At 44.9% G+C, this 13,314-nt stretch overlaps 1 protein-coding gene and 1 long non-coding RNA gene across 3 annotated transcripts in view; both read right to left on the reverse strand.

The window, feature by feature from the left end:
• Positions 1 to 13,314, reverse strand: part of Tmcc3 (transmembrane and coiled-coil domain family 3) — a 245,548-nt gene that overhangs the window by 229,663 nt on the left and 2,571 nt on the right. The gene's annotated exons all lie outside the window — the stretch shown is intronic.
• LOC134477384 (uncharacterized) overlaps positions 1 to 13,314 on the reverse strand; it is an 86,785-nt gene that overhangs the window by 71,208 nt on the left and 2,263 nt on the right. The window lies entirely within an intron of this gene.

The raw sequence follows: 13,314 nt of genomic DNA on the forward strand, positions 1-13,314 counted from the left end.
AATCAGGGAGTTTACGTGAAAATGAAAAAAAAAAAAAAAAAAAAAACCTATCTAAAATGACAGCATATGTTAGTTACTACTGTCTGGTCTTTTCATTTAAAAAACAAAACTCTACAACTGTGAGGGCATTGATAACCCCCACTATTTACTTTCTTTTCTTGTCTCTTTTTTCTCTGAAACTCCCCCAAACCTCAGTCTTGAAAACTTCACCTATTTTATGACCTATAGATTACAGCTTAGATGCTTAGCTAGCAGTTGGACTTTAAACAGCTGAGTGAACTTTGGTCAGATCCCCAAAAGGCCTCCTCCACTTCCTTAATTGGCCATAAAAAACTATGAAAGGGGAAATAAGGGGGTTTATCTCTAACAAACTGCCCAGTGCCCACACTCTGTGTGTCTGTTAACCAGATGTGTAAGAAGGTCCTGTAACATTCCAAAGTAATGACAGTGCTGCAAAAAGGTGGTATCCATGGTGACCCCCAACCTTGTGAACTCATACAGGAGTATGTAAGGAAAGAGAACAAAGGAACTGAGGCCAGCCAGCAGCTCCAATGGCCTGAGCTGACTGACCTTGTTTCTCAACATTTAGCTCCCTGTGGGTTACTTTCTGGAGTATGCTGTTACATAGTCATATTACAAAAGAATAAAACTATTTGAGTTAGTAATTTACCTAAGGAATTCCCCAGGAAAAACAATATAGATGAGAAAAAATAATTTGTTTGGAGATGTTAGAACTATACTACTCAAAATTGCAAACAAATGAAATAATCCAAACATATAAAAATAAGGGATGATTGGGCCGGGGATTTAGCTCAGTGGTATAAGCACCTGCCTTGCAAGTACACAGTTGTGAGTTCAATCCCTGGTACCAAAAGAAAAAAGAAAAAATAAGGGATGGTTGAACCAAATGTGAGTTAAATATCTAAATATTACATAAATATTAAAATAAATGTAGTCATACTTGGAAATGTATATGGAAAATAAAATCAGATACCAAAACATCCCTTAACCAAATGATTGGTACCAGAAGTCTTGCAGATTTCAAATGAAGGAGGAGGTCTGAACGTCTGCATACACATAAAGAATTTGAGACACAAACCTAAATTCACTTATGTTTCACATACATTCTATACATACAGCCTAAAGGTAATTTAACATAATATTTTTAATATATTTTTGCATAAAACAAAGTTTCACAGTGTGGAGTTTTCCACTTATTATCCTGGCATTCAAAAGGTTTCACATTTTAGAGCATTTCATTCAGGTTTTCAAATTTGGGATGCCCAACCTGTACACTCGATGCCTACAACCCTGTGTACCTACTGTATCTGTCCAACCCAACGGTAGTTGCTAAGAACACAAAAGTAAGCCAGACACAGCCTCTGTCTTCTGAAATCTCAAAAGTCCCTGAGAAAGTCAGTTCCACACAAGTACAACAAAGTGTGGCGGGGAGGGGAATTCTAGAACAAAGCTTGGCACTATGAGAGCCCTGGAGTGGAGTCCCCCAACTCAGAGTCAACACACACACATACACACACACACACACACACACACACACACACAATCAAGTGTTAAAATCTATGGCAGAACCACATATCGGTTCCAAATCTTTTTTCAGGGGGACAGGGCCTCACTATATTTCTCAGGCTGACCTTGAACTTTCCATCCTCCTGCTTCAGGCTCCCCACCCCTAGATGGTTCCAAATCTTGATGACCTCCAAAATACACCTGTTAATTCTGTTTGATTATTCTGGACATGAAAATAGAAAGTGTAAAACTTGGGATGAAAAACACTCAACTCCTCCACATGCCGGTTTGAGAAATGAAGATCTAACAGGAGGGAAGCAGCTGTGGGAGGAAAAGATGACAAAGGCCCCCCCCAGTATTATTTCACCCCTGGTCACAGGTTGAGAGAAGAGGAGGATGCCAGGTGATCACGAAGACTGAAGCTTCTGCACTGGGCGCAGCACAACACAACCCACTGAATAAGAAATCCAAACTGCTGAGGAACACAGGAACAGAAAGGCAAAGATCTTCGAGACTTTTCTGGGAATTTCTCTGGAGAGCTGAGACAAAGCCTGAGTACGGATTCAGCATCCAAAGTCAGCTTGCAGACAACTAACGCTGGAAACAGATGCTGATTAACAGCTACGGACACATCTGACATGGCTGAATGTGGAAGATGAGCACCTTTGTGCCCCCCGAATTTCTTAAGCATTTACTTACCTTCAAAGGGGTGTGCCAGAGAAATTAAACACTGTGGTATAAAGCGTCGGCCACATGCAGAGTAGATACGTGGATCTTATCTTTTTCTATGGAAAAAATTCTCCAGCTTAATAATGAATATAATTTAGAAATATAATGGGATTTAAGTCAGAGACTCTGAAGGTTAACTTTTCTGCAGTGATTCCTTTCCTGGTCATCATCATGGGAGCCTTTGAAGTTCTGAGATGAGGACTGCAGGATGTAGCTCATTTAAATTTCTAACAAGATTCCTGGCAAATGACAGCCTTGGTATTTGTGGCAGGAATCCTGCAAACACAAGAGCACTTTGTTATGGCTCTCACGCATCAGGAAGCTGTGGAGTACCGCAAGAGAGCATCTGTATGTGTACACACACACACGCACACATGCTCACGACCCAATTCCACGCTCAGAAAACATCCGGGCTGCCAGTGTGGAAGGCGGACACCTCCCTTTGCTTGAAATCTACGATTTCTCACATGTAAATGAACAGTCACGAAGAAAATAGGAGAAATTCAGAACAAGTTTCTCTTTTTTGGTACTACTCAGATTCTTTTTGTGTTTGTGGTTTGCATGTGCCAATACTACAATTCTGTTATTTCCAGAAATAACTCAAAAAGACATTTTCAATGAGAAGCAGAACCGGGAAGGCCACTGCGGACCTGCTGGGTTCTCACGATGTACAGAACCGCAGGCTTCTGCTTACAAACATGCTTCAGTGGAAAGAGGAAAACTACACTGTACATGCTGTCAGGCTGCCGCGGGAGCACATGCTGGGTTCATACACCCACAGGCCCGGCTCTCTGGGTTTCCAGTTGCTGAGACAGCCATTCCCAAGAAGAGGAAGTGGAGAGGCCTCTTTCATTTCCCTTCCTGTGGATAAAGACAGACAGCACAGCTGTCCAGGGGAAGGCTAAGCTGGGATCAGGAGGAAGTATTTGGCTCTCTTAGACCCCTTACTAAGTCTTACAAAATACAAGAGCTTCACTTCCAAACCTAGAGAACCTGTAACCACACAGACACACACATACACACGAAGGATTTTAGTGCTCCTATAGTAAAAAATGGTGAATCAGGGTGCAGAGGGTCTTGCTGAACTGTGGACACATGGAAGAATTGTTCAGGCACTGGCTGTTCCTCTGTGAGACGAGGCCAAGGCCTCGCACATATTCTGATCCTGTGAGTCTAGGGCAGACCCAGGAATCTACCTCTACCTGCGACCGATGCTAAGCTCCAGGTAGGTTTGTGGACCCTGAGCAAGAGACTGCACTCAGGCTCAGCAAAACACAGTAAGAGCTCTGAGAGCTCTTCAGGGTTTATGCAAACAGCCTTTGCAGAAACTGCTTCACTTGGCCCAGGCATTCCCATTTCACAGAAGACAAAAGGGAACGCATTCAGCCAGAACGGCAAGGTGTTCCCTCCACTGCACCATTATTTGAGTCCATCTCTGAGCACAGCTGGACTCTTAACCCAACCTTGGCCTCCTCTCACAGTGGAATAGCCGTGTGCCCAAACAATTCTTGCACGCATGCACAGTTCAGCAAGACCCTCTGCATCCCAATTCACCACTTTTCACTTTAATGAGCACTAAAAAAAATCCACTCAAACAGAACTTTAATAAATTTGCAGAACGCACAGCGTGTAACACTCCAAACTAATTTCATTTTATGACCTGTAATGAGAAATTATCTGAAGATGCAGAAAGAAAATAAATGTATTTTAGCAAAACCACTTCTAGAAAAGACAGCAATGTTCCTGCCCTCACTTCTAATTTCTATGATGCTCTGCTGAATGCTAATTGCTTTATCTCCACTTCAATGCATAAGTCTAAATTTTGGTTCCATGCAACTTATGAAGATTCCAAAGAAGAGAAGGAAGAGTCCTTGTCAGAAGGAAAGGATCCTATGAGCATCAAGCAGGCAGGTGTACCGGGTGCCGGCGACAAGTGAGGCAGGCAGCAGACTGAAGCAGCTCGGTTGGGGTGGGTTCTGTTTTTCCATCCACATGGTGGTGTCTGACTCACCCAGTATAAGGACGGGGAGCAGAGGGCCACATGCAGAATCCAGGGGTCACTAGTGCTTTAGCACAGAGGTCCACAGACCAAAGGGTGTGGCCTGCAAGCTGAAAGCAGGGTTTCACATTTTAAATGACTGGAAAAACAACAATGTGTAATACATGACATCACAAGGCTATTACATGAATTCATATCTCAGCAGCCATGTGTAGATCTATTAGAACACTGTTCTATTCATGACTGCCTCCCCTTTGCAGAGTTCAGTGGCTGCAACAACAGACCATAACACCCTGAAGCCTAAAAATGTTTTCTCTCTGTCCCTTCAAAGAAAAAGTGTATCAACCTCCGCTTTAGGGGAAAGGACTCAGGAGCATTAAGTTGCTTCCTGAAAACTGACCCTAATCAAACTGAGCAAGCCATTCAGGGCCCAGGAAGAAAAAGTCAGCCCCTCCCAAGAATCTGCCATGCTGGGACTGGGAGGAGCCCACTACAAGCTGCACAGGCCATGTGGGGCCCAGGAAGAGAAAAGTCAAACAGTGCACCTCCTGTGAGCCTGCTGGAGAACGGGCTGGGAATCACACACCCCGCCTCACCCCCCATAAGCAACCTGCTGGTTCAGAGAACAGGCTGGTAGATAGTAACTAAGGTACAAAAAGCAACTACTTGCATGTAATGTGTGACTGACTTTTCAGACCTGGGGCCAGCGGTCTGAGCATCTATTGGGAGGATGACAGTATGCAATATAGCAAATATAGGGGATTTCCTTCTGTCTTGTCTTTGAAATCCAATACTGTTCCGTTTTGCTTTGTTCTGATTGTTTTGCTTTATTCAATGAGCTATTCATTGCTTTTATTCTGTTTTCTTTTGGTTTGATTTTGCTATACCTGATGGAATGGACAGTTATTGTGAAGTTAACAGGGTATACTATGGTACCTGTTGCTGTTTTCCTAGTGTCCTGCTTTGAATTTCTGTACCAGTTCTGCTGCTTTGTTTTGACTGGCTTGATCCTATTTGATTTGCTGAATTTTATTATCTTTAAAATAAAATAAAATTAAGCTAAATTTTTAAAAACTGACGCTAACTGGCGGGTGTTTGAGGAATATGCAATACAATCCTGACCACAGCATCATCACAAACACATCGTCTTTGGGACTGACCTATAAAATCACCATCTCTGCTGAGGGTCCTGGTGAACTGAGGCGATTCTTGTGGTTCCCTGTGCAGGGCAGGAGACTGGAAGGGGCTTCTGCACACTGAATTTCATGATTAGAATGACAGATGCACAGAGAGAAACAGCCAAGCACCCAGACCCAGCCAGGCCCACTGCAAGGCTGTGCCCCAGCCTCCCCTCACTGAGGAATGGGGAGCCAGACCCTGTTAACACATTATCTCGAGCACTGCTGCCACTCTCCCAGCATCAATATTTAAAAATCAGAAACCGGCATGTAAAGCACAATTCAGAGCAGAATGGCAGGAGCATGGCCCACCAGCGCCCAAACAGTTCCAGTCCACTGCCAGCAGCATCGTTCCAGCCATCTCTGAAGACAATGCAAATTATAAAGCATTGGCCGCTGTCACACCAGTCAGCTAATCCAACTGTTAGGACCTTTCAAGCCCTGGTGTTTGGATGTGGAAGGCGGGAAGCCTTGCTCTTTTGGACCACCCATTGGACTATTGCATGTCACAGCTTGCTTGGGAGTAGAAATACAAAGATTTTTCTCCATTAGGAAATTAATGTTTGTAAATATCTTAGAAAGCCAAATAAGCAGCATAATGGTGTGGAATAAAAGTAGCCAGAGTGGTTTACTGCTAACACTGCAAGTGCATATTCTGATGCATGGTTTTATCAAACACGCTGATTGTCAATTCACTTCATACAGTATTTTACTTACATTTCAAACTACACCCAATCCAGCCCTCTTTCCTAGAGTTCTTTAAACCTAAGCTCTGTATAAACACTTTCTGGTTTTATAACATAAACAGACCTTTGGTTCCAGGATAATAAAGAAAGCGTCATGCTATGGGAGGACTCTGTGGGCTTATTTCCCTGTTGAAAACCTGACCCTGCTTTAACGAGACATTACACCATGTAGTTTGAGTTCTAGCTCTGATGGTGACAGCTGGCTGTGTGGATGTGACGCTTCATTTCCCTGGGCCCAGTCTCCACCTGAGAAAGAGAATAGAATGCCATGACTTTAGATTTGGACTTGACTCAAAAAAAAATCACTAAATTATAATTCTTAACCCACTTAGAATGGGTTAATATTAAAAATACATCATTCATTCTCTGGGAAAGTTGTTTAAATATTTTAATTAAAAATTTTTATCAAAAAAAGATAAGGAAAACAACTTTTTGAGCTAGACATGGTAGCACACGCCTATAATCTCAGCACTTAGGAGGCTGAAGCAGGAAGATCATTGTGAGTTTAAGGACAGCATGGGCTACACAGTGAGTTCGAAACGGCCTAAACTGCATAGCAAGGTCCTGTCTCAAAAGAAAAACCATAACTAAAGAGAGAACTCCATGGGTAGGAAACCACAAGGCAAGACAGGACTGCTACAGAAAGCGGGTGCAGGAAGACATGTCAGGGAAGGAGAGGACAGGGAAGGTTGGGGTGCCCAGACCAGTGGGAGAAGCAATGGGGCTGAAAGAGTGCGCTCAGGGGTTAGGTCATATTTAAAATCAGCTTCCTGATCTCCCCCTGCACCCAACCCCTCCCCTGACTCATAAAGTTAATCACCTTTTCCTGTGGGCTGAATTTTGGGTATGTGTTTGCCAATGCAATTACCACACCGCATGGTTATTATTTGCTTAAAAGTCTGTTCCTTACTAAACTGTGAGTTCCTGGACCACAGGGCTGTGTGCTTTGGCAGCCCTGGTCTGTAATGCAGCCCAAAGGCTCAAGAACATTATATAAATTATGAACAAAGGTTATTTACTGCAAAAGGGAGAAGGACGATGGTTTTGAGGAGTGAGTGAAAAAAACACTTATGCACGTGCAGAACAGGTATACGCAGTAGCACTACATACTGTGATTGCCAGCATTAAGTAAACAACGATTCTTTTATTATTAACAAAACACACCAAGAACTATGGTACACAGAGAGCTCTATTTTGAAGCAACATTAGTCTACAAAATAAAGGTATTTGAAATAAAGATGTTCTTAAGAAAAATAAATAAACCTAATTTTAGATCATCCAGTGCCTGATTGCCAAGGCTTAAGTAGCAGTCTTCAAAACAGCTCATAGAAGGAGCCACATTTTGTGATCAGAGCCCTAGTTCATGGTCAGCAGCAGCCCCGCTCACTGGTGCTTAGATGTGTGCATCCATACTGCACAGCAGCTCTGGGGTTTGGACCATGCAAGATTCTGATCCAAATGAGAAGGGCCAAGCAGAAACAGAAGCAGAAGCAAGAGACAGTGCTTCTGGATATGCCTCCCACCCACAGGAAAACAGCACCCAGCACCTCAGGGAACTGCTGGACTACTGGAGACTGCAGTTTCTGACCATGGACCTCCTGAAGCAGCAGTTCTAGAGACGTGATCCAAGAATCTGGATTTTTAACAAGCTCCCAAGAGCTTCTTATGAACAGCAAACTCTGTGAACTACCGTTTATAAACATCTGCTCTACACAGTATTCTATAACTCCAATGATTCTATTACTATCACTCAAATGCCAGAAACTTGTAACTTTGTAACTTTAACGCTGCAAACCTCCATAACTATCTGCCTGCAGACCCCTCTCCCTGAATGGCTTGAAAGTACCTCTAGCCCAAGGGTGCAAAGCACAAGCAACCTGCGCCTGGGTTTCCCAGTGTGGCTCTCAGTCACCTGCTGCACACACAGGGTCACCAAGCCAGAAACCCAGGGTCAGCCTCTCCCCGCAGCTCCCCTCCACATTCCATCAGCCAGAGCCCAGCTGACTTTACCACCAAGGTACTCCTGACTGGAATGCATCTCTCCTTCCTTTCCTCTCACCACCTCCCCATCCAGGCCACCTGGCAGACTGTGACAGTCTCCTAAAGTCTCCTCACCTTCCCACCCACTAGCCAGTCTGGCCCCTCCAGCCCCTTCTACAAAGAAACCCTCTGAGCTAAACATCAGACTTTCAAAAACCTGCTGAGAGCCTGACCACAGCTTCTCACTGTCTCAGTGTGACCAACCTGTCCTCTCCCTGCCTTTCCAACCCAGCCCTGCCCAGCTCTCAGCACCTGACCCAGCCAGCAGCCACACAGCACACTCCCCGCTTCCGGTGTCCCTTCCTCTCCTTTTGCATTCCTCCTGGACCATCACCTTCCTCCTCCTCTAGCTGCCCTTTTTCAAGACTCAGCTGAGCAATCATCTCATTCTAGAAGGCTTTTATAAAAGCAAGCGACCCCCACTATAATGTTCCAACACTGTTTTTTCTTTGCAACATACAATAGCCTTGAGCCATCTCCAGGAGAGACCACAAACTCCAGGCCATCCTGGCCTTGCACAGCCTGTTCACTCGTGATGGATTCCTGGAGCATAAAAGCAATTTTAAATTTCTGATGTTTGAGCGTGATATGGGCAACCGCATTACATTTCATCTCCCTGCAAACAATGCCTATGAAATGGCTCGGTTCCTCTCTGTGACTTGGCGATACACACAATTCTCAGCTCGGAAAGTTACAGGTCATCTGCGGTGTCTGTGGTTTATTCTCCTGCTGCTTTGACTGTGTCTCTGCTTCCAGGGCAGTTCATCAAAAAAGCAAGAGGTGGCCCGACTCCACTGGCCAGCTTGATTTTCAAGTCTTTGAAAAAAAGAAAAGAGAAGCCCATGTATTTTTCCAGTCTCACCTCGCTTACGAGAGAGGCACAATGCTTGAAATCTTGTTAGGATTACAATGACTGAAGTGGAAAGGCTCCTGGCAGATGGATTGAGAGTTTACAATTTCAGCCGAGATTTTCAGTCTAAATCACAGCTGGGTATGCGCGGCTGCCAAGGATCACGGCTGCGTGCGACTCCACCAGCAGTTTATCTAGACCAGAAGCGCTCAGTCTAATCTCCAGCCTTCCATCCCGATTTATTTTTTAGCATAAATATTAAGAGCACAGACTCTGGTGCCAGAATCCTGGCCTAAAACCCTGGCTACATCATTTATTAGCTGTGGTATGCGGGGTGAAGCAGCCACTCAGCCTTTAGCTTTCTTGCTTAAAAACAAACACAAAATAGCACCTACTGCCTAGGTCTGTTGTGAGAATTAAATGACTAATTACATAGAAAGCGCACAGGCCTCAAAGAACTTTCCTTATTATTAGATATACCTAGGGGCACAGGAAGAGCTTTAGAGGAAAAGAGATTGAAACAGAGCAGAGAGAACTGGAGCAAACAGTGGTAATCGAGCACATTCCACAGATGACCACTGTTATGGAGTAAGAACTGGTGGTCAGCTTAATGCCAGCTGGATTACATCAGCATGGCACTGAGCGAAGACGCTCCACCTGAGGAAAGTTGCCAGGATAAATAGGTGGAGAAGAAGAAGGGAGATGTTGAGGGTTGAGGCATTAAGGAGGCATTGTGGGTTCTCCTACGAGTTGCTGTCTGAGCTGTTGGTTCTCCTGGAGAAGCTCTGGTCCTCACATCGAGCATTGTTTCCTGGCTCCGGAGGGGAAGACATGTGCTGCTTGGTCTCCAGGATGAACTTGTCACGCTGCTTCCTGGCATGTACCCGACTGTGCTTGTCGTCAGAAGAGCTCAGGGCCTCCGTGTCACTGAGGACGGCCATGGTACCTTTCAGGACATCCCTGGTCTTTGTTGTGTGTGTGACTTCTCAGCTCCAGCGTAGAACCCTCATCCCACTAGCACAGCTCCTTCATCCTGCTGGCACAGACTTTCTGGCTTCCACCGCTGACCCTTGGGTCTTCCCGGCAGGGATCCATAAAAGAGACTGGCATGAGTCCTTCTTGTGGGCTCTGGACCTCCAGTTGGACTCGTGGAGGCACTGTCCTGAGCTCTGGGTTTTTATCTGGACTCACGTGGAACATTGCCGTGCGGTTTTAGGCTCTTGACTAAGTAATCTATGTCTTTGGTGTTGCAAATGGATTTCCTGCATTTTCCTGTGTTAACTTCCGGTGACCATTATAAAAATATTATAAATTCCATGTCCTAATCCTAGTTGTTCTCTGTGTACAAGCTCTGACTACAACAACCACCCAGACCTGAAGGACACTGTCCCAAGTCACTGCTGGGAATGGTGGTACTGGGTGGGAACCCCAGGCAGTCTGTCTCCAGCAGTCGAGTCCCGACCCACTGATAAACCCCGTCTCCTAGTGTCACACCTTCTCCCATGGGGGAACAGAATTCCTGGGTGCAATGGGGAACCAGGCGATGAGAAAAATACACAGCGAGGACGCAGAGGACAGAGAGAGACACCCCAGACTCCTCCAGAAAACGAGGTGGTGACCAATCTCTCTCCCTCAGCCTCCCTGGCCACGAAAGAGCCTTCTGTCTTTGGGGACACCTCACTTTGAAGCCAGTAGGCCAGGCTGAAGTCCAAATCCCTGCTACAGACTTCAACAGACTAACAGGTCCTTCTCAACCCAGCTGGACCCAGAAATGAAGCAGAAAAGATGGTTTTGACACAGAAGGCCAAACAGACCAGCAAAGTGTTCAAAGCCTGGCTTGGTTCTGTAACCTCAGGAAAAAATCTGAGCTTCCAGAACACTGTTTGCATCTGTAAAATGGGAACATAATGTCTGCCTCTCTGCAGTTACACTTAGGGTCTCTGATCCAGGCCCCGAGGATGGACAGGCAGGACCTCACACTGGAAGACGTGCAGACTGGTTCCAGCTCTACAGAGGCAATTTGAGTCTCTCCCTCCCGCCCCATAGTCCTCCTGCCCTCTCCTTCTCCTCTGCTCCTTCTACAATTCAGCAAGCATACAGCACCAGGCGCTGTGACGGGCACTTCACAAATACCAGCTCCTTGTCTGTAAAAATGATGGCCAGGAGTCCTTTCACTGTGTCCCTGTCCTGGGAAAGTCTCCTCCCACGAGGGCTCTAGGCTTGGCCATGGGACCTGCCGAGGTCAGTGGGATGACTGCAAATGTGACAGCAACAGAAGCCCGGAAAGGTCCAGTGCTATGTCTTCCCTTGCTGCGCTGTGGAACCCCGGGGCCACCCTGTGAAGACACCCGATCTAGTCTCCTGGAGCATGAGTGCACCCCTGCCCTCCCAAATGGGTCCCAGAAGACCAACTTACCTGCCAAGCACCAGACTTGTGAGAAGGCCACCCTAGAATGTCTCGCCATCAGCTGGCCCTGAGAGGACCTCAGAAGCAGGAAAGGCTCCAGCAGAGATCACTGGGCTGGCCCAACCCAGAAGGGCCACCAAGCCAACCCACAGACTCCTGAGCTAAGGAAAATGATTACCATTTCATTCACTTCACTTAGGGGTGACTTGTTACACATACAAACTGACCAACACACTCTTGCCAGGCAGTTACTACTGATGTTCCTATTTTGCAAATGAATCAACCTGAGCAAAGAAGGGTGAAGTACAATGAGTAAACAGCAGAGCTGAGATTCAACCTCAAACAATGAGAGCTCTTTAAAAAAAAAAGGCAGAAATGATACAGAATTTTTAAAAAAAGTAGGAAATTGACACTAGTCCATACATTGCATACAGTTATTATAAAAGTAGTTTTTCAGGTTACAAGATTCAGGCATGAAAAAATGATCAAACAATGAGAGCAAAAACTGTTCTTTTTGATGAATTTAGAGAGATTAGTAGTATAGTTATCTATCATATATGTATATACATACATATATACATATATGTACACATATACACACATACATACACATACATACACATATATATGAATCACAGTTCTTAATCTCTATACCACAAGGTTTTTCCCACCAAAAAGAAGTGTTCAAAAGTATTCATCTCACTTGGCCCAGGAATTTCACAGTAATTAACCATGCAAATATGCTTATCTATATGCAAAATGAGGTATGTATGAGATTATTCACCACAGCATTATTAATAGCAAACAACCAATTCTAGTATTACTCAGCCACATAAACATATCTATATGCAACTATTTCTAAAAGCAAGCAGATCAGATAAATACTGATCCTTTTGTCCAAGGAGAAAAAGTCAGGTGCATAAGAGTGTATATACCAGCATTTGTGTACAAGAAACAAAGGGGAAAGTCTGAGTACATGACTCCTTGTTATACATAGATTGTTTCTAGGAGGACACAAGAAATGTGTTTAACAGTGAGTTCCGAAGGGAACCAGCTGGCTGGGTGACAGAACAGGAGAGACAATTTTCACTGTAATCTTTTCTATAGCTTTTGAATTGTATATTGTATAAATGTATCACTTACTAATTTTTAAGTTAAAAGATTATAAGAATGAAGGGAGAAGGTAGATGCCTGACACAAAGAAAGCACCCAATAAACAGCAGTTACCATTATACTTCTTTCCCCATATCTGACTTCTAACTTGTATTAGCCACCTTTCCCATTGCTGGCATACAATACCCAACACACAACTTATAGGAGAGGCTTAACCTAGTTCATGGTTTAAAGGATTCAGTCCATGGCTGGCCAGCTCCACGGCTCAGATGTCCTGGTGGCTTCAAGCTGCTCAGTTCACCATATCTGGGGAACAGTCAGGAGAGGAAGAGGCTGGGGCCACACACAGTACCCAACACGGCACCTGCATGCCCCCCCCCAGACACACCCAGAGGTGAGCCTTTCTATCCCCTATGTGGATCTCAAGTCAGTCAAGTCAAGCCCATGAAGCCTCACCACCACATAACTCTCACTAATACAAACACATTCCTGCAGCAAAACATGCTCTCAAATCCTGGCTTAGGAAAGAGCTCCTTTTAGATTAAAAACTAAAGAGCAAATCAGGAGCTGCATGAAGTGGTGAGAGAAGACTCCACCCACCTTGAGGGTTTTCTAGAGCTTCTGAAGTGAGCGTCAGAGCGCTGGCAGCAGAGGAGTGCACTCTGTCAGCCTCGGAGTCCACACAGGTTGCTACAACAAAATACCTTAGACTGGGTGGCTGATAA

Source organism: Cavia porcellus, unplaced genomic scaffold, assembly GCF_034190915.1.
Source record: "Cavia porcellus strain 051 isolate PalLab524CR breed Dunkin Hartley unplaced genomic scaffold, mCavPor4.1 scaffold_8, whole genome shotgun sequence".
In the NCBI taxonomy this organism is placed as follows: Eukaryota; Metazoa; Chordata; class Mammalia; order Rodentia; family Caviidae; genus Cavia; species Cavia porcellus.